Source organism: Amphiprion ocellaris, chromosome 2, assembly GCF_022539595.1.
Source record: "Amphiprion ocellaris isolate individual 3 ecotype Okinawa chromosome 2, ASM2253959v1, whole genome shotgun sequence".
NCBI classification, from domain to species: domain Eukaryota; kingdom Metazoa; phylum Chordata; class Actinopteri; family Pomacentridae; genus Amphiprion; species Amphiprion ocellaris.
In genome coordinates, this window is record NC_072767.1 from 24,520,659 (window position 1) to 24,548,107 (window position 27,449).

At 42.5% G+C, this 27,449-nt stretch overlaps 1 protein-coding gene across 13 annotated transcripts in view; it reads left to right on the forward strand.

Annotated features, from left to right (window-relative positions):
- The window catches only part of ptprsa (protein tyrosine phosphatase receptor type Sa), a 233,913-nt gene that overhangs the window by 58,042 nt on the left and 148,422 nt on the right, over window positions 1–27,449 (forward strand). Inside the window, exon 1 of one of the 13 annotated variants that reach the window (XM_055018733.1) lies at window positions 233–682. The exons of the other annotated variants lie outside the window; for them this stretch is intronic. The gene's annotated coding sequence lies outside the window, so the exon portion shown is untranslated. Of the gene's footprint in view, window positions 1–232; window positions 683–27,449 lie in introns of those variants that run through there. 13 annotated transcript variants of the gene reach the window in all.

Consider the following 27,449-nt stretch of genomic DNA (forward strand, 5'->3'; position numbering starts at 1 on the left):
AGCCCCAGATTTATAAAGCCAAAGCTCAGCCCCAGTCACTCGTTCCGTTACAAGCCCCATTGTGTTATGATTTCCGACTAAACGCGCCTGAACGCACCAAGCAAGGGGCAGGATTTACGAGCGACGAAGTTTATGAGGCGACATTGAACGCAGCACGGGGCTCCGTATTTTTTCTCCCCGTTGGTTTCTTCTGCTTCAGAGGGGGGAGGGAGAAAGAGACGGAGGGGGGGTATTTGACTCCTGTCTCCCCACCCCCAGCCAGTATGAGGTGGATTTAGGAAGAAAGGGATCCAAACCTGGGACGCGGAGATAACGACAGACACCAACACAACACAGACACACATTTTGGAGATCCGTGCGCGGCGGTGTCGCGCACGGATTATTATAAGGTTTTTTATTTTTCTTTCTCTGAGGAGATTCTGCCTCGGAGCGTCTGATCTTTAAGGGGGGAGAGAAACGGCATACACGGAGAATAATAGGAGTGTTTTATATCCGCTCCCTCCGTTAACAAGTGACTCTGGGCTACTCGGGGAGAAAAAGTGGAATATAAAGTTTTTTTTTTTTCTCCCGGAGATGCTCCGTTTTTCTTGTGGAGAAACTGACCGCTCAGGAACGGAGAATACGGATTTAAAAACTGACCCCAACTAGAGGGGAGAGAGAGAGTTTTTCTCACGCCGCTGAAGTAAGTGACTGCAACTTTTGTTCTTTTTTACTGCTTTGCTATCAGTTTACACGGACGGTTAAAGATAGGAGAGTACACGGCAGTCCAGGGTCCAGAGAGTATAGGGGGGAGATATATTAGGCCTATTCAGCTCTGCTTTAATTTTGTACCTCAGTCCTGCTGGGGGAAAAAGAGAAAAGATACTGCAGTTCTCTCTTTCTTTTGAAGACCCCAATTTGCATTCGCTTTGCTCACTTCTTGTCAACTTATAAACGTCTTTGCATTTGCCGTTTTCAATCAAATCTGCGGTGGATTAAAGCCTCGTTGTTTTAGTTTACAAACTTTACATCCATATTTACTCACAGATCCAACACTTCACCTTCTTTCTGTGGAGGTTTTAGTCCAAACATTAGTATTATGTTTAATTTAAACACTTTTCTGTCACTTTTTATGCATGTAAAGGTTCACTAGTTTGTTTACAGGCCTAAATTCCCTATTATACATTTAGTGTTGCTTATGAAAAGCGAGAAAGCGTATCAATAAATCACTGCAAGAGTTTCTCTAAGCTCTGGCAGCTCTTCTCTACGCTGCAGTAGTACTTCTCTGTTTACTTGCAATACATCTCTTGTATGTTTATAGTGACATTTTTGTGGAGTTTAAAGTGATTTCGCTCCTTTTGTTATCAACATACTACAAATAGCTCTTTCAAGTTATTTCTCTGATGTTTGCACAAAGTCCTTTGTACTTTTTTTTTCCAGCATTAGCCTACTTCTTTTTACTTAAGGGTAATCTTCTGCCTTGAGAAGTAACTTTTTGTCTGGTTGTGTTGGAAATTTTTAGATACAGCTCCAGGCTATGGCACTGCATCTTCTTTTTCTTTTCTCTTTTTTTCAGGCCTCTGTAAGTCAAGTGAGTCCATTTTGAATTGCAATGGATCTTAATTTTATCAGAACATTTAAGGCTGAACCTTCCCCAGGCAACGTCCCCCTCCTCCCTTCGCTCACCTCCTCCATTCTCCCACCCCGACAGCAAACAAAGATTAGTGATGCATTTCATTTACTGGGGGTTTGCTGAACAGACAAGCTCAAATATTGCATCACAACGACTCGCAGTCAGATGTCTTGAAATTTTCAGAGGTCAGAGGTCAGACTCAACAGGGAGTCAAGTTGGAAGATGCTTATTTCATTAGCGAGTGAGTTCAGTTATCTGTACTGCAATATTTACTTCACATTTTCTGTTCATTTCAAGTCTTGCTGAGATAAAAACCGATTTCCCCACCGGAGGCAGGATATATATATGCATTCCACTCCATCATGCAATTCTCTGTGTTGTAATGAAAATCCAGGTTTTTACCTATTCTGCGACTCCAGCTCATCGGTCTCACATTCCAGTATTCAATCAGCCTGCTACCTTACATAAATAAACCCATTCGTCTTATGATGAGAGTCACATGTTGATTGTCAGTAGCAAGAAGGAGTCTTGTCCTTCAGAGTAATTGGACAACACATAAACCGAGAGGCTGCACGTCAAGTGTGTTCTGGATTCTTAATGTGGCTTTAATTGAACAATTTATCACCCCTGATCACTGTCAAATAACTGGGCAAGAAAGACAAAAAGGCAATGAAAATGCCAGGGATAAGCTGCCAGGCACAGTCGGCTGAGCGTGACCAGTGTGTCTGTCACCTCAGCATCAGCAAGGTGTTGTTTTTATTTAATTTAGCTTATTTATTTATTTTTCCGTCAGCAGGAATCACAAATCGATGCATTTGTGAGTGGCAAGCTTGTAAGCAGCCGTAATGCATAGTGCAGGAGGAGGAGAGGGGGGCAGTGAGAACATTACATCCTTGAAAAACTTCTTTTATTGGACTAAACTTTTGATTTCTCCCCGGAGCTCCTTTCCCTACACTTGGAAGAAAAGCTAATTGAATTGTGCCCCGGATATGATGCTTTTTTCCCCCAAGTATGGAGGTCTTGGAGAAGTGTCCTCCTCGGGGTTTTGAAATTCATTTCCTTTGCAATTATTACTTTCTGAGCTGTTTTCTTTTATTTCCCCTACCTCAACAGTAGGGTGTATTCTCTCCATTTTTGACAGGATCAAAGTGGAGGAGAGAGGGAGATTCAAGGATAGCTGTGGCCTTGCAGACTTATTGTAAAACCATTCAGTCATGTACAGTCATGTATTTCACTTCAGGTCTTCGAAACGGAGTCGAAAAATTTTGGAGACTTTCCGACTGTTTGATGTAGTTTTTATGCTTTTGGGTTCGTGACATCAAGTGCCTTTGTGACATTTTGACATACAACCAACTTAGGCAATTGTGTGGTAATAGTTTTTTGTGGTGCAAGCAAAGCTCTTGATTCTTTAAGAGGCTTTTATCTTCAGAGACTTTCCAGATGCTGCACTAAAACTGAAACCAAGAAACCTGCAAAAGTTTCAAAATCAGATCTATACCATTTGGAAAAGTCAGACATAATCTTAATAAACAAATAAACATACTGTACAGATTGATTTCTGCAAAGATAAGAGATGAACTCTCCTAAAGTCAAGTAGTAACTTTTGTTTTTTCAATTACGCTATTTTAATTCATTTGATGCTCTAAGCAAAACCTTTGTTCCAAATCCAAAATTTTAATCAACAAAGAGAAGACATTTACTGTACACATATGATTTGCCCTTTGTTCAGAGCTTTCAAGCCCACTTTTCTTTACCAGCTTGTGCCCTGTTCATTTTATTCAAATCTAAATTAGCAGCATTTTGGTGGCATTAAGTGCTTTGCAATTAGTCACATTGCACTTGACGCAACAACGCGGTTAATAACAGCTGCTCTGAAGTGACTGTGGTGGTAGAGAGGAAGAGAGAAATGTGCGCTATGTAGAGGCGCTGTTGCACTCACAGCTAATTGTGTTTATTCATTTTAATTTGCTCCGAGTGCTAAATCAGTGCTCTTCCAGCGACACGAGGTGCAATTAGTCTGGCTGTGAAGACAGGAGGCAATGTGTCTTGTAAAGTGTCCCCTCCTCTCTCCTTTGATTTGTGGATTAGCCATCCCTTGTCATTCACATTTCTTTTCTTGCCTCATGTTGAGGTTGCGGAAACAACTCGATGAAAGTGACATGGAACAGCTTCGTAGTGAGGGAGTCTGTGTGCACACAATGGGAAAGATTGTGCAAACTGCAACACTTTGCAGGTGTATAAGAACAGTAGCAGTAGTTTCATATACTTTGAAGCCACAGAAACGCTCTGTCTGGTGTCAGATGACTGAAACTCAAATTGTTTCAAGAAAACGGTACAATAAGAACAAGCAAAAAAAAAAAGAGTGGCATTGGCATTGAACCAATCAGTTATCATCAAAGTAATTATTGAACTACTTACGTCTGAAACATCATTTTGTCTGTTAGTCTGTAAACACATGCAGCATCTGTAGTCAAAACAGATGTATAGCAACAAAATAAGACCGTTGATGGCAGACTGGTCTCAGTGCTTTTGTGTGGTTTGTTGTTTTGTTCCAGGATGAATGTTGGCACAACCCCTACAGGGTATCTTTGCCTGCATCCCCTTATCATCTGGTGCATGAGATTGCAGATACAGCACATGCTACGAATGTTTTTTGAATTTTGAAAGAGGTTCGTGATAAACATTGGTATGTACAGGCCTCTGTAAGATAGCTACCTACAAACATGTTTCATGCTGTACAAACATGTTTTTGTTTATGATGGCAGAAGAAGAGGTGGAGAAGGTTCCCTGGTTTACTGAAAAATGACGGCTGCAACACATCACCATTGGGCCTCGATATTTGAATCTGCACTGCCGGTACCTGCCAGTACTGACAGTGCAGTTAGTGTCCTAACTTTTTCATCTGCGCTAATACTATTTGTCAAGACAAAAATAGCCAAGTGCTCAGAGGACAAAGAGAACTATGCATTCATGACAATTTAAAACATCATGAAGGTTAAACTTCTGGAGACAGGTGTGTCATCCTGGCCAAAGGGAGAGAAATATGAGACTGTTGGCTGGCAGAGGATTTACTCACTCAGACAACCTCGCTCACTGTCTTAGGGCTAAAATCGGTAGCTCAAGTCCTCTCCAGAACTTTGTGAAGAGGAAAAATAACCATGGTGTGGCACCACCCCAAAAAGTCATATTTACACACCAACTCTTGTGAAGACTAAAGGTCAGCACTCTTAAACAATACAGCGATGGTTGTGACCAGAGATGACACAAGTTGAGAGGCAGGGGCCAGATAAGGGGAAGCTGTGATAAGGGGTGTGAACTCAGCAGGATTGATCCATCTCTGGCTGAGTTAAGTCCACCTTGCATCTTGGCTGACTTTCAGGCCCCTCTGGTGTTTGGTCCCTCTTGGTTTCCTTCATCCTCCTGTCTTCCTCACTCATTTTCCCTTTCTCCTTCACAACGCTATTCTTTGTCTTTCTGTCTTTCTAAATAACCTAAAACTCTTCAGATCTACACTGTTGGGAATAAACAGAAGAGTCACCTCTTCTCCATCTCCAGTCCGTTGCCATTGATTGAAACCATATGCAAATGTTCTTTCTTTCTTTTATTTAAGTTGCCTATTTTTATGAGCCATATATGTAATGCATTGCTATTGTGTAAGTGTTTGGTTAAATGTGCCTTTGGTGCATTTACACCTGAATTTTATCTATCATAAGCCATTTTTGCCCCATATCATCCCAGATGTGCCAGGTAGGAAGAGACTCTTAATCAGAGAGTTCAGTCATGTATTGTGTGCAGGGGTGAAGGTAGCCCCTCACACACATAAACATACTAATCCCTGCCAGACTATCTGCTAAGTCTTTTGGGAAAACATCAACACACTGTCATCTCCCCAGCCTCCTGCCCGTTCCTTTGGTACCTTCAGGTTTTACAAAAATGATTCGCTTCAGCTCCTTCTGATGAAGTGACAGTAATCTGCTTTTGACGACGAGCAGGAGCAGACCTTCTGTTGACGCCTGATACTCCCTCATTCACTTTAGTCCGCCTCCCTCAAGGTACAGCACCACTTGAACAGGCATAGTGCATAGTCTGTTAAAGCCTGAGAGGAAACAGTCCGAGACAAAGAGTAGTCACGCAAACACCAGTTCACTGCCCTTTCCCCCTGGCCCTGATCCCATCCTCTTTATGGTTATGAAGTTAATGTGAACTGGTGTTTCATGGTGAGAAGTAATTAACACCCAGTCTGGGACAGGCATCAAATGGGAGTGTCTGGTCCTGTCTCTCTGTCTGCGTTCCCCCTGGGTGTCTCCTGATGCTTGCTGTTGGGCTGTTTCTATGTTAAGTGTGATTACCAGCTGCCTTCCCCCAGATTGATGCACAGAGGTTCACCTTGGGGGATCTGCTTCATTCTACTCTTTGCAAACTAGATGTGGCAGGAAGGGTTGCCCTGTGCTCTTGCAGTTTGGCCCCTGAGAGGTTTTACTCACATGGTTGTTGGCAGGGGAGGGTGTAGGGGGGTTAAGGATCCCATTCTTATAGTTGAAGGGTTCAAACAGGTTGCAGTTAGTTCATTTTAACCCTGCTCCTGCACATCAGACTGCTGAGCCATCTGTATGAAGTGCATTTGTTAAGCATGATCTGCCACAGTTCCCAAAAAACACTTTTGTTTGTGCATACACTATAATTGGAGTCTGTTAGAGCGCTGTGAGGCGATAAACTTTTGGACACTTTGCCAAGACTGAGTGCATGACAGCAGACTGGTAATGAAGGTCACTTGTCTTTTCTTGTCAACAGGCTTTCTGTTCGTCAGCAGGAGTGAGTCTTGTGTTAAGTTTCCCTGAGCAACGTACTAAACCTATTCAAGCAGTTGGCACTGTTAGTTCAGCATTTCTAAGCACTATAAATTAGTAATTGGTGCTTAGTTAATTGATAATTCAGATTTAAATGTGGGCGCAACGGCTTAAGAACATTACTGCTTTAACACCATTGTCTGTGACTGGTCTGTGACGTCAAAGATTAGTTGAGTTATTTCTGGTTGTTCTGCAGTGATAGCACTGAAACTCAGGACACTATTTGCTTGCAGGGCTGTATTTGACAGAAGTTTGGCAGATTTTCCAGATGTGTCAAATTCTACTTAAACTGCAGTATTTATATGTTCAGACACTATATGAAAATGGAATGCCACTTTAGTTTGAGAATCCTATTCCAGCACCTGCCCTGTAAAGAAAACCTGATTTTAAGGTTGAAAAAGCTGCGCATTACAGCTACAGTAAGAAGTCGCTATAAAATAGAAGCATTGTAGTATTTTTAGCAGAGTTGTCCGATCTTCATACAACCCTGCTGATGAGGAGGGGGTCATGAGTTCAGCTAATTCACACCAAATATAGGTTTTGCCCAGGTTTCTGCTTTGGTGTGAAATTGTCATAAAAGATGCGAGTGGGTTTGTGTGTATATGTGTGTCCTAAAAGCTGCTAATCCGGCAGCGCTCATTGTGCGCACACAGAAAGCCCAGGGCAAGACGGCTGGGCACCATTCAGATGTCCCCACCCCAACCCCCACCCCACCACCGCCGCCACCACCCATCTGTGTTCCCACCACCACCACCACCGCCACCACCCTGTCCTTTTGTTCCTGCCCCCTCCACACATGCACACCCAAACGTAAGGGACATCTGGTATAAATGGGAGGGAGGGTGGGGGGCCTTCAGGGGAGCTTTGAGGGAGGAAAGAGGAGGAGAAATGGGGAGGGAGGACAAGGGTGTGAGGAGGTACACTCAGCTGCCCTGAGGGGTGGGCTGGGGTAAGAGAGTGGGGTCACAGAGAAACACATGTACTCGGGATAGTGGGGGTTGTTGTCGTAGAGCAGCGAAAGGGAAGTGGGGTAGCTAAAGAGGAGTAGGCAGATAATTGATGGATGGAAGTAATTGTGTGTAATGCAAGCAAGGAAACACGGGCCTCTGGGAAGGAGAGCCATAGAGACGGAGGAAAAGAGGCAGTCAGTGAATAGTCGGAGGGGGATAAAAAGAGGAAAGAGAATAATGAAGAGAGGGAGTGTGCAAAAATGAGGGGGAGACCAGGGAAAAGGAGAAAGATGAGTGAGAAGAGGTACAGTGACGATACTGGGATGCAGCAGGAGGAGAGGGAGGGAGCATGCTGTTCTGTTGCATCACTCAGCGCTAGCTGGGGTTAAGAAGGAGTAACTACCTGCCTGTCAGGCTGATTGTTCATCCCTATGCATCAGGGGATACACGTCCCGGTTTATGAGAAATGGCACAGATTCACTATGTGGGCCACTTACAGAAAATGGCTGCCTGTGCCTCTCTGGGAATATAAGTAGTGCTGCTAGGTGGTGCTTTGTGAGCTGGTGATATTGCTATATATGCAGATGACGCCACCACTTCACTTACTACAAGGACAGTCGTTGTTGGATGTTGTCATTTTACCCCCTGTTTGCAGTAGGGTTTATTTTGTAATAATAATTTCCCTCCCATAACAAAACCCCTCCGTCGAAAAGACCAATAATAACGCTTCCTCAGTAATTACAACCTCAGCTACCCGGGCACCTTTTCAAATAGCATGCTGCCTCATCTTTCAGTGAAATGGAAACAAAGCCTATGTACTCCAGTCTGGATACACAAATTACAGTGTACCAGTGGCGCGTAAAAGAGAAAGAAGACAGAGAGAAGGCACCAGAGGCAAAACGCATTGAGTTTCCTCTCACTTTCTCACTGTGCAACACAAGCTTGTCTCCCAGACGGGGAAGAAAGGTTTGTCAAGCGCATCACGGTGGAGAGAGTAAAACCTTCCTCAGCCCCTGGGAAGATAGAAGGTGACATTTGTATGTAAATGGAGACAGACACTCTCCACCGTATTCCAGCTGACAGGAAACAGAGTGGGCAACCTGGCATTTGCTTTTTCCTTTTTGAGAAGTTTAAGATTTAGTTGTTTCTCTGACATTTATTTTGTGGTAGAATGTAAAGATGCAGCATCACAATATGTGGGTTTGAGTTTATAAAGAAATGCTCCTGTTAATTTATCACATGCTCACATGCATGCATACACACAAACAAATTATGTAACTGACTTTTAAGAACCTTGAAGCCAAACTATACACACCAGGAGACTTTTTTTTTACTTTGGGTATGTTGTTGTGAAGCATTGGCTAACATGTTTTCCGTGGATATATTTTTGCAGCAGTCTGCCCTGTCTGGTAGCTCTAGGTTTTATAGATTCTGAGATCAAATTATTTAGGGCAGGAGGAGAATTAAAAAATAATCCAAGCAATTCAGATAGAGCTGTAGCACCTGCAGTGGCTGGACCCCTAATTAACTCTTGAGTCTCAGTGTCAGAGAAGATAATCCTGATTAAAAAGTGATTGAGGTTGAGGGAAGAATGACAACATAACAATCAGAGATACCAATCATGGCTGGGGAGATTAGGACTAGTGCAGGGTGGGAGGCAACCCCCTTGCTGCTGTCACCCTTTTGTTTGTGGATCAAATCCATGGAAGAATAAAGGTTTTGGGGATTTTATTTTTTTTTCCATCTGGTTTTGCACTAGAAGGAAAACTGTCTTGCACACTAAATTGCCTTGTTTTTTTTCCAGCTTTTGTTAGAGGTTTGTAGTGGTTTCTAACAGGAGAGAGCACAGTAGCTGATTATGAAGTATAGGGTTACTTATTTTCAATATTTAGATACAAGAAATAAAATGCTTTCTAGTTGTGCATTGTGGTTACAATTTAAACGGGGTCAGACTTGATTGACTTGGCTGAAGAGATGCTCAGCCAGGTGGTCATTAGACAATGGGACAGCTGACTTGGCATCTTGGACAAGTTTTCTGGAACACAATTTGAATGGAGCAATTGTGGAGACTAATCAACCTCCTGCTGTGAGAGGGTCACTGCTACCCAGTTAAATTGGCATTTCATGTTTTTGAACTCATCTGGGATGTCCCAGTTGGCATAAAGCATGTTGGAACTGACAACTGTCCTCTAACGTCAGTGATGGCAGAAGCTGATTTACTGCCAATACTTAGACAGAAATCCAATTAAACCACACTTTTGGTCTGGGTTCCAAATATTGTTTTGTTACTTTAAGGCCGCAATCCCTGCTACTCACTGGCTGCTATTACTGCAAGAACAAGTATTTCTCATCAATAACCACAAATCTTGGGGAAATGCTCAGGATGTGGAACTACTACCTGCATATTCTAAGAGATAGCTTAAATCCATCCAGTATAAAGAGGAAAATGTAAGCAGACCCCTGTTAGTTTATCTGGTGAAAGAGGGAATTTGGCAAGTAGAGTTGGCGGAAAGTAGATGGATTTATTTAAGGGAATAAATAAGGCTGTTATCAAAGTCTGTCTATTTGCCGCTGATATAGGTAGATAGTGTTGAGACAGAGGGAAGCAGTGAGCCAGCTCTGCTCTGATTAAGTTCACAGCCTGATGCAACCAAGTGGGAACTACAAGAGAAATACACTTCAAGATAGGGAGACAAATACCTGGATGCGGACATCAGCAACAATGTTTGGAAATCAAAGAAATCCTACTTGACCCACACAGTAGCCAAATGCTGAAGTTAATTAAATAAGAAGTCATCATTCTAAGATACTTCTTACTTTTCTGAGAAACTGCATCTGTTGTTACAAGAATATATTTGGATGTTTGATCCTAGCAATGCCCAGTCAGTGTCCTTGAGCAATAAGCACCATCGGCAGCATTTGAATGCTCTTTGTAAGTTATTACAACAAAAGTGTCCGCTTCAGAGCTTAAACATGAGCACAAAGCTGAGGACTTGAAACCTGGCAAGGATGCTCTCTGCCCACCGGTGTGATTCAGTGTTTTTAGCCAGTGGGATGGGTGGAGGGCAACTTGGGGATAAATCTAACCCCAGTCCCCACCCCTCAAGGCAGCCCTTATGACATTTGTCATTTTACCCCAATCTGTAGTCTCAACAGGGTGGAGGTAGGGCTAAAGACATGAAAGGGAAGACAACAGCAGGTTTGGCATGGAATTGGGGGTTGCTGTTCACAGCCCCAGCATACTTGCCTTTGGGTTAGTGTAGTGGAAAACGAGGGGAGAGGCAGAAACAATGAAAGCAAGAGTGAGAGTTTGAGTGTGAGTTTGTGTTTGTGAGGGGGAGAGAGAAAGAGTGAGGGCGAGAGAGAACAACAGCAACTGCAGGCAGGAGGGAAATGGAGACAGCAGCTTAGAAACAGGAGGTAGATGGAGAGCAGAGGGTCTCCCATTTTCATGGAGATAAAGGAGCACTAATGAATTTGAACCAGTGCCCTCCAGGGATATACCATAAGGGCAAAAACAGGAAGGAGCAGATTGAGGTTTAGTGGCTTTTTAAACTACAGCCAAACTGTCTTTTAGACACACAGGGGTGCTCCCAATTCTGCAATCACTAAGATGGCCGTCGCCCCACTTGCCAACTGCCGCGGGTGAGGCCTGTGCCAGGGCTCAGAAAGGATTTGATGCCAGATGAGATGTGGCTAACTGGCCAGGCCAGAACCACTCCCCCAGCCAACAAGATCATTTATCTGCCGATCTAACTCAATTTTGTTTACCTTCATTTGCATTACACTGTGTGTGTTGTTGCACTGATCAAAGCAGAGCAGGGAGTGGAAGGGTATAAGGTAGTTGAAAGAAGTCTTGACCTATGTAACTGAGTGCGCATGCAAATTAAGGAATTAATTTTCTTCCAGTTTCCTAGAATATGGCACATAGAATGAAGAAGTGTCCGCTGTCTATCTGGTTTTATAATTTATTTGTGTGCAGTTCTTGCAAAAAACTACATTTTGTGATCAGTTTTGCTTTATACCATATTTCAGGCCTTAGCCAACCATGAAGCTAACAATTCAATGAGGCTTTTGGTCCACCAAGGACTCTGACTTGCCTGGAGTCTAGACCTACGCGCCATATCTATCATTTTTACAACGTGTTGTTTTACCGCACAGAGAGACCAACTGCAGCCTGTGGCATCTACCCCCATGAAGAGGTAATGGTCTGGCCCCCAGGCTGTGAGCCTAGCCAGTTAATAATGAAGGGGGCCCCTACATTGTAAATCACAGAGGGATCTTGTTTGGCTGACACCTTTGGGAGTATTGCATGGGAGCAGCATGTGTTACAAAGGACAGCCTAGCCTTAGTGCAGGCAGACAAACTGAGAAAGAAAGAAGGATACTTCGAACATGATGGATGGTGGCCTTTGCCTGTGTGTGTGTCATATGGTATCTGAATATTAAAAGGGAGTTGAGGAGATGAGACATGAGCTGTTGTCATATTTATGTTCAGTGAAAGGCAGTTTGTTATGTTTGACCCCTCTGGGATATTGGCATTTTCATCCCAGGCTGGGGTGAAAACTTCACCACTTTCAAACAGGAGACACACATCTGATGCAAATTCATTTAATGCATGTTCGATTCATATTGGACCCATGAGACAGCTGCCACTGTGCTTCTCACTGTCAACAGAGACTCCGGTCTAAAGTGTAGTATACTTCACTGATTAACATAAAAAATGCACTGCGTTACATTGAATATTACCATTAAGCTTCGGTTTACCTCCCTGTCTGTCCATATGCTTCCTCTCTTCTGATCACCCATGTGTGCACCATCATTCAAATCCCTCTGCCACACTTTTTTCAGCATCAGGTAAATAGCATTTAAATGTCAGTATCATTGAATCTATTTCCATTCCTGATTGCAATGCTGGCTAACCAAAGCTGGGCAGTGTCTGATTCACATCAAAATCTGGTTGAGAGGAGAGATGTAAAGGAGAGTTAGCTGAAGTGGGTTTAATCTGTGCTGCTGTGTCAATCTAAGAAGGGTGTTCGTGGTGTTTTTTAGCTTTGGTCCAAAGACAGGTTCTTGAAGTGGATATGGACAGGAAGACAAAATATCCTTTTTCCTAAAGGAGCTGACATGTTGGCAGTTGGTAAATTTTCAGTTTAGAATTTTAGGCATTGACAGATGTGTATTCAACATGAAAAAAAAATGTAAATTTGTATATCAATAACACAAGAAACAAACAACTATGAAGTCTAAGAATAAGAGCAGCACCGGTTTAACAATGTGACATACATTTGTTGGTCTGAGGGTTAATATGCATCACAATGGTGTACTAAAGAAGGAAATAACATGCTGATGAGAGAAATAGGAAAGTGATTTTTTTTTCTTTATGAAGTAAGCAGTGACTTTAACCTATTTGGATGAAATATAAAGTGTAACAATTTTGCTAAATTGCCCCTTGCACGCTGACAGCCAACCTTAAGCTTCTCAGGCAGATTGGAGTTGAACATAGTATGTTTATAGAAAGAAGCCAGGAGGAACCTTGAGGAACCTGGGCCGGTCTTTGAAGTCAGCTATTTTCCTTCACTTCAAGTGCGTCACTCACTTCAAAGCAGGAATTTCACACAAAATGTACTGATTTTACCCCCCTCCTCTCTTTTGTGTAGAATTTACAGCACATAAAATGGGTCTGTGGAGACTTTGTCAGAAGGTATCTGTAACCTAAGATGACTCCGTTTGTGCGTATGTGTGCGTGTGCATTTTTCGTGCCTCCAACAGCTTATGAGGCCAACATGGTTGAGTGTGTGTGTGTGTGTGATCTTGTGCATATCTAAAGATGCCTGCAGATGCTCTGTGGTGGTCCGAGGCTTTGCTTTTGTTAACGAGATGGAATTCAGAGAGCGTCAGCCACGAGTGGAGTCATGGTTAGATAGGTTTGATCCCTGCGGTTTATGGTTAAAAAGGGGGATTTGAATGTGGTTGGTGAGTAAGACTCTCCACTTGAAGCCAACAGCCTTGATAAAAAAGCAAAATTCACATTCCAAGCCTGTGATTTGAAATACGCACAGATTACAACATGACTTCCCATGTGCTAATGACTTTTATCAATGAGATAAAAGGCATCTACAGTTCAAAATGGTTGGGATACCATGGGAAATTAGCTTGTGCTTGTGTGCACTTACTGAAGTCACATGTTTGTGCAGTGGTTATTAGACTGTTCATGCACCTTTAAACATTTTTTGCCATTATTGTTATTGAAACCTCTACTTGATGTTTTTCACTTAGGTAGTTGAGGCCAACATTGGCAGACAACCATGTAAACAGATGAGAGTCCTCTACACTAACCATAGTAACATTGTGTGTACGTACATCCTCATACATACTGTGTATACTCAACTGTCTGCTTGTGTCTGTATTAGTTTGTGATCATCACATAATTTGGAAGAGCAGCCATCTGTGTATGTGAAGTTGTGTGTACAATTCACAGCTGCAACCCTAAATGTGTGTGATGCGTCTTCCCTTGCCAAACATGAGTGGCAAACAATGAGGGATAGTGCACCGTTCATCTGTAGGTGTCAGAAAGTGGACAAGCAGCTTGGGAGAAACTATGTATCAAGCTTCTTGCACAGTCTCACATGTGGTTTCCTTACAGCATGTCACCTTTCCCCGTTTTTGCCTCCCACCACCAAGCACACCCTGACCGCACCCCCCCTTCCCACATGTCTTATCCTGAAGATGACTTTGGCCTCTGGTCCCCTTGGCTTTAATTTATCTGCACACTAAACAATGCTGTAATTGACTCTCGAATAACAAACAGAAGGACACGATGCCCTTCAACAACCACAAAAGACACAATTTAAAATCTTCCTTTGTTCATTTTTCGACTACACAGATTGAATCTGATGTGCTTAAGATGCTTTCAAGAGTTCAAATCCATGCCCACCAGCATCCAAAGCATTCCAAAGTGACCCCCCCACCACACACACACACACACACACACACACACACACACACACACACACAAAGCCAATTTGCACTTCGCCTTTGAATTGCAGCCAAATGTGTGAGATATTTTTACCCAGAGTCCATGATCTCGCTTGATCTGAGTCGGTGTAGGCCGTTAGCTGAGGCGATTGCATGCACTTGACCTGTTGGCGCGGGCGGCGTGGGCACGCAACACAGGGTGGTGAGAAAGGAGGGAGGGATAAAGGCAGAGAGAAGAATGCTGAGATATGTGTGTGTGCTTCATAAGCGAGCCTTTTTATTTTTTTACTAAGACGGAAGGAGAGAGAGAGAGAGACGGAGGCCGGGAGTGGGAGTGAGAGGCAGAGGAGGAGGAGGGGTAGATGGAAAGGACTCCTCTGAGACCGAGGCTGCCAGCCCTGTCAAGGAGAAGATTGGAGAGGGAGGAAGAGAGTGCATGAAAACAAGAGTGGAAGAAGCATGTGGGTGAGAGGAGGGAGATGTAGTAAATTAGAAAGTATGATAGAGAAAAGGAGGAGCTGACAGGGAAAAGCCTTATTAGTGGTGTGACAGAAGTAACATTTTTGCCTCGTTGTTTGATGTGGGCTTCATCAGATTTTAATGAAGCTCCACATTACGGCCAGGCAGTTGTGCACCACTTTGAGATTAGCATGTCATTGTATTGCAGGGTATGGAAGAGAACTGGAAGGACATGGCCGAATACCCCACAAGAAAATTTGCCTCCTCTCAATACTCCCCATTCCTTGCCCTTGTTTTCCTGCCCTGGCACCCTCCCTTATTATTAAGGGATAAAAAAAAAAAGTCCAAGTGAAAAGTCTTACTGCTGTAATCTTCCCTTACAACCTACTCGGTGACAAAAGCCTTCCCCCTTCATTTCAGGCTTAATGTACTACATCCACCCATTTTTACTGCAGCACCCCCCTTAGTGCTTACCGTGCCGTCTTTGGATGACCTCCGTGGTGGGTGAAAATGGACTAAAGGCCACAGATGGAAATAGTATCAACTGATAAAAGCAGCAGGTGATCCGCAGTGCTATAAGCAGTGCAGGCAAGATTTGATTTCTTCTTGCCTGCACCTGATTCAGAGGTTGCCTTTGGACTATTATGGGACTGTTTGATTCCATTTGAACTGTTCTCGCAAATAAACTCGGCAACATGGTGCGGTATCATTTGACTTGTTGGTACATGTTTTTTTTTATTGCTTTCTGGGATGATGTCACACTGGGTTGTAGTGTTGTTGACACCAGGTGAATTATGCTCCCCTCTGCTTTCATCTTTCAGCAGCACCCGACTCATCACCTGGCACTCCACAAGAAATCAGATGACACCTCTTGATGTTAACTTTGGTTTCTGCGTTCCTCCTAGCAAATACCAGCCCGGGTTTCAGTCAGTGTGATGTGCTGCCACCATCTCACTCTCTCTCCCTTTCGTCCTTCAAATTGGCCCACTATGTCAAGCATGATGGGTAATGTAGTTTGCAGATCCTCACAGCTCAAATCACTTCCAGCATTTGTCTGTAATGGTGCACTGGCAGTGGCTGTCACCTAATGCTGTCTTCTTGTCCTTCATGCGTCAGCTCAAATTTCACAGCAAGCCGCAGTTTTGACAAACAAGGACTAGAGAAGACCATTGATTGGATTAGCGTTAAGACGTTGCTGTGATATCTTTAGAAAGAAGATGGAACTTGTGCAAGAATATGGAACAGCTGTCGGCAATTTTGGGTATACTTGTGACAGGAATGTTGTGCTATGGCGTGGCGACATTTTCTGAAGCCAACCTTGTTATATTCACACCCTCGCCCCTTTCAAATTACCACATCTCAAAAGGCTTGTGGTGCTCCGCAGCTTTGTAGGGTGGCATCCAAGAAGAATCGTCCCCCCTTTGCCACGACATCCCTTCATGTGGTTGTGTTGTTGTTTGGTTTTAGTGCCCCAGCTGTTGCAGTGAGACTCCAACCACTGTCACATGGGCTTCACATGTAGGTCTTTAAGCACACATATTTTTGGGGGGCCACAAGCCAGTGTCCAGACTGGATAATGGCTGTGACCAGGCTGAAGTTAGATGTATAACTATAGGATTTTTGTTCTATTCAGAGTAGTCAGTGTCTAAACTCGGGCACATTTAAACCCAACACAATGCAAAGCACTCTGTACATGAAGCTGTTTCACAGCTGCATATAGTCTGGCAGCTGTTGCTATACTTAGTCCCCAAGGACTGTGGTATTGTTCCAACTCTGAAAGGCTTCTGTCTACTTTTCTTTTATTTATCTAAGAAGATTTACAGGGGATATGGACTGTTTTTAAGGAGTCCGTCTTCACGTTTATCCAGTTCCACACAAGGCCTCTTGGGAGAGATGTGACAGTGGAATACGGTAAACAAAATTGAAGAGTAACTCTGAACATTAACAATTTACAGCACAGAGGACTCTACTGGAGAAATTTACTTGATCTTCCTACTCAAAGGCATGTGGGCTGAGAATGTAGTAGAACAGTGTGTCATGCTTACTAGCTTCAAGCCAGGAGGTTGACCAGAAAAGGCATCATCCGAGACTTCATGTTAAACTAGAGCTGTCTATGCATTTGGGATAAAAAAATGCACATCAACATATGAAAAAGCGCATGTAGTGAAATGGCAGAAAATAGTGCCTGCACCAACTGAATGCGACTAAGTTTCCCAAAGTGAAGGAGCAGAGAAAGGGCCCTTCCAGAAAGAAATAAAGTTATATTTTTGGGACAGTAACAGCTTAAAGCGTCAGACAGAAAAAAAAAGCTTTAATGTAGAGAAGGCCTTTGTTGTCCTTCATGACATCTTGTGTTCCTATAAAAATGCCAAAAAAGATGTGGGGCAGCACGGCAAATTCGGAGTAAATTTGTTTGGAGTTATTGTACCCTGGAGTCATAATGTTTTAATTTGGCTCCGCCCACCCCAGTTGTGAAATGTCTGTGGCCTGCTGCCACGTAAACAAAACACATTTAGCATAATTGCACCTTTGGTGTAGGCCTCTCTTCAAGGCAAGGTATTGATTTTCTCTCCCCCTTCTGTCTCTTTCCTGCTCTGCTTTGTTTTTCTTCTCCTCAGCTTTATTTTCTCTTTTGCATTCCTTGGCCGAAGTGCTCGATGGCTCAGCCTCTCTCCTTTCTCTCTCACTCCATCGCCCCTGCCGTGGTGCTCAAGTGGAAAAATAGTCACAAGAATGCAATTCGATTACAGTTGCCAAAATAATGCTCACCTTATTGACACCAAAAGCCCTGTTGCCAACCAGCCGATTTCTCGGTTCTGTGTTGAAGTTGCCGTTGTGGAATCCAGCACTGTTCTCAGTTAAAGAAGCGAAGAGGAGACTGCGCTTAAAAAACCTGTAGCTGTGATTTACTGTGTTGATTTGTTAAAGTGCACAATAGTAGATGTGCAGCATGTGGGAGGAGTCCTTCTGATGGCTTCCTCTCTGAAATTGGAGATGAGTGCAGTGGAACTGTGTGGAATCGTACATTGCATGACACAGACACATGCTTGCAAACGTTCATACCAAATGCATACAACAAACATTCATTTATCTGTGTGTCGATAAGACATAAAGGGAATTTGAAGTATATCCTGTCTTTACACTCTGCTGCCTTCCTTCTTCATCAGCCAGATTTCCTGTTCTTCTTCTGTGTCCCCCCCCTCAGCTTACTGGCTGCTATCGCACCGTCTTATCATTCCTATATGAGCCGATAACTTCTCCCGCTTTGACTAACAAGCAGCAGTAGAGCCTAGAACATCTCAGACAGTTTTACACTGATCAAACACCAGAAACTCAGTGTCCATTACCATCCATGTCTCCTTTCAAGTCTTTTCCCAGCCAGCATTTGAAAGCTCTCCCATAGTTTCTGTCTGTCTTTCACCTTAGCGAGAAATATACAATAATACATTTTCCATCTTATTTTTCTCTCCTTTTACACCTTTCTATAGTCCAAATAGGGTGAGAACATCTTCAGAACTTTTTTGTCTGGATATGAAAACTATCAAATAGCAGGGAAGAATGAATACATTTTGGGTACGATAGCAGAATGCCAACTTATTGTGTAAGTTAATGGAAAAGTCAGGGATTTTTTTTTTAACATTTCACATGTGAAAACTCTGGTTGTTGCAGTATATCTTTGCAAAAAGATAATTCCCCAAATCTGAAATAGTTAGATTTTCTCACATGCAGCTTTAACTTAAACTGAGAACTGCTGTTGCAACTGGTATTGGCTGCAGACCACAGGGCAGTTTCTGCTTTTCTATTTTGATTTTCTGTGTTTGAAAGTCCCATCCAATTTTCAGAGCTGGAGGAAAAGGCTACCTGTAATGTGTATGTCCTTCTTGCTGATTTCCACAGTGCACCTCATGCCCTTTCCTCTTGGATGTAAAGTGGAGGTTGAGTGGTGCCAGCAGTGGTTGAATATTGGTTGTAGTCTTTGCGTGTAAATTGTCAGCTTCTTATTAATTTTTCATTCACTCAGAGCGAGGCTGGGGCAAACAGAGGGTATGTCGGTAGATGTAAAATGTGTGTGTATAGTGCCAGTGGTGGTGGTGATCTTACATGGTGCCTCTGCTTCAGTTTTCATCTTTGTCTTTCTGTTGCGCTGAGTTTTAATGATAAATCCAGTCTGTCATATTTTGCAAACAAGCCTAAAAAGATTCCCAAATATGTCACATGATGTGTAACAGTAGCCTCGTTCTCTCTGTGTTTTGCTCTTTCGGCCTTCTCTAAACGCAGCTTGACATTGATCAGTGTAAGAAAGCATTGACCCGTTGTCAAAAGACAAATAGCTCCACACAAAACAATAAAAAATCAATCAAACGAGTATTTTTTTTCCCCCAACCTTACTCAGCTGTTTTAGAACAGAAAAATAAAAGATTTGAACAGCACTTGTATGAAACGAAAACCATTTATGAATTCATTAATTATTTAAATACATGAAGTTAACCCTAATAACAGGTGAAGTGAGCAGCTTATTCAAACACGAAATATCTTCCCTTGGTGTGTGTGTGTGTGCTGTCCTCTTCTTCTGGTCTGGCTGCAGCTATTCTACACCTCCTGCCTTCATTGACCTCAAAACAACATAACACACGTCTGCCACACACACACCTACACACACACACACACACACACACACACACACACACACACGCACACGCAAAAGGCCAATTATCCTCAGCCTATTACAGGAAATTATATCCTTCCTGTCTGTATATAATACCCCTTTTATACACAGTATAGGTCTGCTGAATGTGTGTTCTATCCACATTTGACCTGTTTTTACTGCACTGCTGTCACAGGTTTACTATCAGGCCACCTTGCTAACAGAGCTTTGATTTTTAAAGGTGTCGTTCCAGACCATAGAATTACACACTTGAACAAAATGTATTAAAATTATAGTTCAAGTAGATGACACGCATTGATCTACTCAAAAGCAATGCTTCACCGTACTGATAGAAAAGACACACAGACACAATCAAGACCATCTTCTGCCAAATACGATCACTGACTCACCTGAGTGAGCATTAATTACCTGCTCCCGTTTTTATTTTGAAGGATCGGGTCTTCCGTCAATCAGCTGCTGCCACATCAACACCAGTACAAGAATCTCAGTTCATCTCTTATCCTTAGTGTTGAAACTGTGAGTAATTCACAGAAAACTCCAGTCTCATCCTGCAGAGTCTGAGGATCAAACTGATTCTTTTTCAGGACTGTGAAGTTTAAAGCTTCCTAAAACAAATTCTTCAATAATCTGAATATCAGACTTCATAAATCCAAACACATTGAATCCGACTGAAGGATCAGTCAATGTTTCTGCAGTGTCCTATTCACAGTTTACGCATTTGTTATTATTTATACCCATGTCTTGACTTAAGACAGAATATTATTGCAGGTTTGACGTAGATGATCCAATCCAGGTTAGCCAGCACTGGAAACATGGGGCTGTACTGTTTGTACATAACCGCTAAGTGGTCGATGTCAAGTCAGTCAGATGTACAAGTGGATACATGCAGCCTCCTGCTACTCGCCCCTCATTTGAATGGACACGCTCCCACACCTCTGAATGTCAGTGCACATGTAATGTCACTAAGTATGTTAACATACATAGGACATGATGTCCACATGAACACACAAGGGTGCACACTGTGCATTCACAGTTTTAATGAGTCCTTGTAAATGCTCAAGTGTCCCGTCACCTACTGTACCCATCTGTAAATACACTACTTTGCACATGTCAGCGGCGAGAGAGCGAGAGCGAGAGAGAGAGGGAGGCAGTTAGGAAGTCAGTGAGGGCCCCTCAAGTCTGGTGGAATGCAGAATGGGGGTTGGTGGTGGGCGAACGTGGTTTAGTCTGACAGTGAAGGAGAGTGAGAGAGACTCGGAGAGCGGGGTTCTGCTTCTCCGAATTCACCGTCTCTCACACACACGCACACACACACACACACATGCTTACGCTGCAGCCTACCATATTTTTACAGTATGAATAGGCTCACACAGATGTTCAGTGTTTAAATGGCCCTCATCAGCTTCAATTCAGCCCTCCTTCTGAGCAGCAGCACACACACACACACACTCACACATGCACACATTCAAACAGGCTGGAACCTGCTATTTTTAGTCACAGCCTTGGGTGGTGAGGAAGCTAAGAGTGCAGCAACAGGCAGAATATAGTGTTTTGTTAAAGGGGAAAAAATCCTAATTTGCAGTTTTGTCTGTTCATCTAACACTTTCTCTTCATTCATCATCCTGCTTTACTGGATGTAATATTTATCCCATAATCTAATAGTGAAGGGATTTCCAAAATAAGGGCCACACACTGCACCTCACCTGCATCGTGTAACACATTCAACAGAGACAAACTTTCATATCTGCATTAAAAAAAAAGATATCTGTTCCTGACTTTATGCTTATTCATTGTTGCCTGTTTGTGGTTTTATCTTCAAGTGAAGCCAGACGTTGATGACACTCAGAGCACAGGAGTCAGTATGCATATACGCTTGAAGACTGATGCCTGTATCACTGCCTTGAATGACGATTTAGACCGTGATTTGGTGCTCCTTTAAAACAGCTGATGGTTTTCATGCAATATATCATTCTATGATAGGATGAAGCTAAAACTCCACTGAATCAGAGCATGGTAATGATGATTGCCATAATGATATAATACGAACACTATTTAGATGTCAACACATTAAAAATATTGGACCAGAACTTACCGCTACTCAAATATTCATAAATTATGCGATTCTAGATCATATTGCTACAGGATTGAACTTTTGACTTGCAACCCAGCTGCAGCTTTACAGACACCAAAACATTCAATCTTTTCATGAATTTAGGGTCTTGGGGGAAAAAAAACTGGACTGGATAATATGAGGGAAACTCTTCATGTTGCAAGAACAAATAATGACCAAGATCTGGCCCTTATCCAGAGAAACAAAAGAAAGAAAGCATTCGCATGTCAATTCAAATGCCTTCAAATTGACATGCTGCTGGTGTTTTAGTATTTCCATGTGTGTCCAGTTATTTAGCTGGACGTCCAGAGCTGAGCAGCACTAAACTAATAAAGAAATGTGTGTTTCGACTGTTTTGAATTTCAATGAGCTTCAGATGCGTACTGATCGGAGGGTGTGTGGGGGGGTTAGTTAAAATTGATTTTCAGTTGAGCAAAAACAGATGCATGTGAGCCAATGAGCAGACACACAGACACAGACACACAAACGTCAGCAAGAATATGCCTGCACATATGCACAATCGCAGACACTCACACTTACCCAGACTACTCATACACTCCTGTATTCAGGAGGTTAATTGAAGGTTATAACTGGGGAGCTGAAGACGAGAGGCTTTCAGTAGTAACGTGTGTGTGTGTGTGTGTGTGTGTGTGTGTGTGTGTGTGTGTGTGTGTGTGTGTGTGTGTGTGTGTGTGTGTGTGTGTGTGTGTGTTCACCTCCTTCACTGACCTCCCCACTCCCCATTTCGCCCCTCTCTCTCTCTCTCTCTCTCTCTCTCTCTGTCTTCATCCAAAGCCCAGTCAAAATGTGCAGCCATGCAGATACCTACAATCTCATTAATTCAACCCAGCGGCTATACTGCAGTGCTAGCTCTCTCCTGCTCTCCCTCTCTCTTCTCCTTCCATATGCAAACACTTCCTCTAAAAGGTTAATATAATCTGCCACTGCTGAGGTTAACTATCTGTGGATGCACTCTAAGAAATGATGTGTCGACACATCTCTCTGCTTTGTATTTTTTCCATATCTGTATTTATTAAGCTCTCCGTGGATATTGTACTTATTTGCAGTATAATGTTCTTCCTTTGTAGTTAAAACTTAACATAGGTGGCGACGCTATTTAAAACCGTGGTAACTGGTATTGGAAGCTAGATGAAGAGAAAGAGGACAAATAGATAAAGGAAAATTAGTGAACTTGTCATTGTCTCACTGAAAACAACTTGATAACGTCCTTATGTGACTTGACATAACCATGAAATGTTTTTTAGCACTCTTTCGATGTTTGAATGTCCGTTGTGATTTTCAGATTGCTAACTTGTTCTCATGAAGTTGGATGAGTGGATTTCATTCTAAAAAGAAGCTGTCTTGTTTCTGAGTAGTCCAAATTGAATTAAACTCCTCATATTTCTCCATTTTCTAGCTGGTATGCAAACTCTGTGCTCAAATGGATGCCCTCAGTTCAAATTTGTTTACCCTGGGTGCCGTGGAAAACTGCAGTCTAACTTCCTCCCGTTTGTGATTGTAAGCGATATGTTGAATCCTTATAATCTTTTGGAGGACTGACCTGCAGCTGGCCTTGACCTCCGTGACTGTAAAGAAGATGACTATCTGATTTTTAAGTCTTTTGCATACATTGACTTCCTGCTGGCAGAAATTAAAAATCTTTTCAGGGAGACGACAATATACTCGAGTGTCAAAATAGCTCTTTCTCCAGCTTTGAGTTCACTGTTGAAACATCAATATAGAGATGCTGGGTACAGCCTGTACACATTCGGGAGTTGTTTACAGTGATTATTAAATGATTGGTATGTGGCACAGACCCATGACGTTGAGGATAAAGCAGTGTTGAGGATTGGCTTTTTGTGATAGGGGACTTTGATGACTGTGTGTGTATGTGTGTCGATGTGCATAATAGCACTTTGTATTCATGTGAGTTTGTCTTTGTGTGCATTCATATATGTGTGTCTGCATATGAGTGACACTCGCACTCAGTGGCTCTTTGTGCCAGTGTGTATTCGCCTTTGTGTGCATCCATGCGCCTGTGCATGTGTGTGCCCTTCTATCGTCACCCTCTTAGAACCTCTCTCCCGCACACACTCATTAAAATGTCATCCTAAGCACGGCCATCTATTCTATCTGTGGAATGCAGGAGTCTGGGAGGGAGTGAGGCAGCAGCCATATTGAGTTTCTGGAAAAATGGAGGGGCTTTGAGGGTACGAGGCATAATGTGCATTTTTTCTCCATGTGTGTGTGGTCCCAGTAATTGACTGGGTATTTTCTAGAGGCCATGTGTGGTGTGTTTCTAAGTAATTACATTTGACTAAAGAACCAATAGTTAGCAATAGTTTGTAGTAATATGTGAGTCAGTAGTGGAGGCATGTAAGTTGTTTACACAGAAAACAAAAATTAATAATTTGGATAATCTCGTAATAAATTCAGTCACTTTAGAAACAAACTTGTTTCTAGAGTGTGAAGCTCTGATGGTTTCCTATACCGTCTTCATAGTAAATTGTATAAATTCAGCTGCTGATACAAGAACCTTACTGGTGTGCTCTGCTATGTACTCTGCAACATGTGCTGCAGGTTTGTGAGCAATGGAGTCAGGGCTGCTCTGCTGGATGTGATGTCACCATCTCTAAGGTACCTTAAGCATCTTTTTTCTGCATTATGTTCTGTAACAGAAAGTTTTCATATAGGCATATATCAGACAGCACATATTGCAATACTGATACATCTGTGATAGTCCAATGTTGGCTTAAAATATCAGCTAACTGACAATTCATTTGGGCTCTAGCTGATATGGGTTTTATAGTTTGCAAAGAGCCCATGTATGTAACCACTGTAGCTACTCTACGCTAAGTTAACTGATCTGCGCCTACATACAGGCGCTATTACTAATGCAAATTCTATGGCAAGACTGCAAGAACTGGTCCAGAACTTGGACAGTTTCTCCTAGAAGTACCTCATGCCAGTAAACTGATAGTGAAGACAGCTTTAAGCAAGTTCTAAAAAAGTCACCCACATTTAGAAAAGTCCTTTTCACTTCAAACCATCTGTTGAATGCAGTCGCAACTCTAAATCACTATGGATAAAGGTACAGTCATAGCAAATATTGCCATATTTACAAGTAAATGAAAGAAAGTAAGAACTGTGGACAGATTAGTTAGCTACAAAAAAATGCAGCAGCCTTAACGTTTCCAAAAAACCATGTGTGGTATAGTCTCATCTCAGACCATCTAATATTATGTAAATGTTTAGTGATATCCCAGGTTTAAGATACCCTTGGGTATACCTTAGGGGATAAAAACTGCAATGTAGAGGAAGGCTGCTACAAGTTCATTATTGAACACGACTGAAACACTCTTGTCGGAATAATATTAAGATATCATCGCAGATAGGAAATGCCCGATAAGTAGGTACAGCTGCTGCAAACTGTACTCAGCAGAGGAGATCATTATTATAAGATTAGTATAGGAACTTACCGTCAGGGCTGTTGTCAGCTTCCCATTTTCTTTGGCTTCTCTCCTTTTTTTCCTCTCCTTCCCATTTCCCTTGAACCCAACCATTTCCATGGTAAACAGACAGATGAATAATTTAATCACGATCGATTCGTTTGTTTCGGGCTCAAATGTCAGGGTGTCATTTGATCACTCCCCACTCCTTCGCTACCCCACCCTACATACCCCCCGCCTCCTCATTACTCCAACAGGCTTTCCTCCCTTTAATGAGGAGGAGGATGCCTCCCTGTCACTGAAACATGTTTGTCGAAGGAATTGCTGTATAATCTTAGCACTGATCTGTCTGTTTCACAATTTACTGCTGCCTGTTTGTAGGGGTCTTTGGTATTTGTTCCTGTGGTGTGTGTTTTGCTCTAACTAACTTTTGATGGTGTCAGCATGCATTTTTGCCTAACCCTGTAAGATGCAACTGTGTGTCGGTCCATTTTGACCTCGACAGTGTTAGCGTTACTGTGTGAAGACCAGTCACCATGTTGTTATTTTCTTCTCTTCCTCTACTCACAGAGGAGTAAAAGTCAGGCAGACAGGGGGTGGACCGAGGGAGAGAAGTTAAACAAACAAGAAAAAAAAAAGGCGGCAGATGAGTGATGTTAAGATGAGAGGGAGAGGGGAGAAAGATGAGGGTGGAAAGCAGCAGGGGAAGTTTGGAAAAACTAAAGAAAACAAGTGATCGTCAAAGGAATTAAAGGAGGGCCTGCAGAGCAGGAAGGGAGATTGAATGACAACATTTATAGAAAATATGAAGAAAAACAGTGCAAATGTGAAATAGAAAAGCCTGAGGTGTACTTGCTGCATTACTGCATCAAACAAAACAACATGTTTGTGCAGAAAATCAAGCACATTACCGCCAGGGCCTGATTAAAGTATGAATAAAATATAATTTATTCAAAATATCACATGATTGGTTGCTTTCCCAGTTGCTTTGTGGGAAATAGTCTCTGCTGTTTACATCCAGATCTGCAGCAAGTATTCACATACTATTTGGTTCGATTTTAGCTAATTAATGTTAATCTTTGACACTGCATTAAGGGAACGGACAGAAGTAAAAAAAACTTCAATACTCTTATCAGTAGATATTGTTTTTTTTTTTTGTTGAGGGTAATCAGTCAATGCCTTTGTTTTTTCCTGTCGTCTTTACATCTGCTCACTGCAAGGATTCACTTATTTACATGCAGTACATGTGTTTGGTCCGTCGTTTTCCGCCATGCCCTTGCTGCCTGCAGTGCTGCGTTTCCTTGCAGGTTATCACCACCTGCATATCAGTGGAATAGTGCGAACCATTGGTAGGAATGTGAATAACATCATCTGTGTGCATGTATTGTGCACGGGACGAACAAAATCCACTCATGAAAAATGGGCACGGCACTATTTGAGGTCAGAAACACCACCAGATACCTCAAAGTTTAGATACTTGGCTCTGTTTAGACAGTTACATGATTGATTAAATAGTGAGATTGAGAAAATATTGAGGTAATGACGAAGAGAAAAGAGGGAAAGCATAGTTTGTGTGTGTCCGTGTGTGTCGGCGGGCACAATAGCCCCTGTGTTATCTGCTGTTGATGATGAGGGAAGAAGGGGCAGCTGGTTCACATTACCATAGTGCAGGGAGATGGCAGCCAGCTGCACTACAGCTCTGATGCAGCCTGCCACACACACACAGGCACACACACACACACAGGCACACACACACACACAGGCACACACACGCAGGCACACGCTGTCACTCTGTTGGAAAACGATATTGCTGTTGTTGCTCGGGGTTCATTCATGAGTTGACCTGGCTACGAGCTACGAGCTACGAGCTGTGCTGCAATGCCCAGGTGACCGAGGTGCCCTCGCGGGACCTTGTTAGTGACAAACAGACACACACTTGCCACAGACTCAGTTCACACCTACATTTAATATGTGTGGCACAGAGCATTCACAAAATGAAGCATTTTATTCTTGTGAAACATTTAACATCCTATATTAAATATTTAATATGTCTAAAATAGTAAAGCTCCTGTCAGTTCATTAATCAAGTTGTAAACTTGCCTTTTAAAACATCTTCACTGGCTTTACATAAATGACGAAGACATAAATTTTAATGTACTTTGTCACCCTCTAAAAAATGTGATAAGTGTGGCACAGTGGCATCATAATGATCATATTATGAGGGGAATACCTCTTCCTCCTCTCTTGCCCTCATTTTTTCATTTAATATGCTATTTCTGATGAGAAAAGGTGTCATTGTAAAGTTGTCTAGGGAAAAATGTTTGCATTTCTATGTATCATTTATTATCTTAAATATTCTGACACTAGTAGATTCATCTA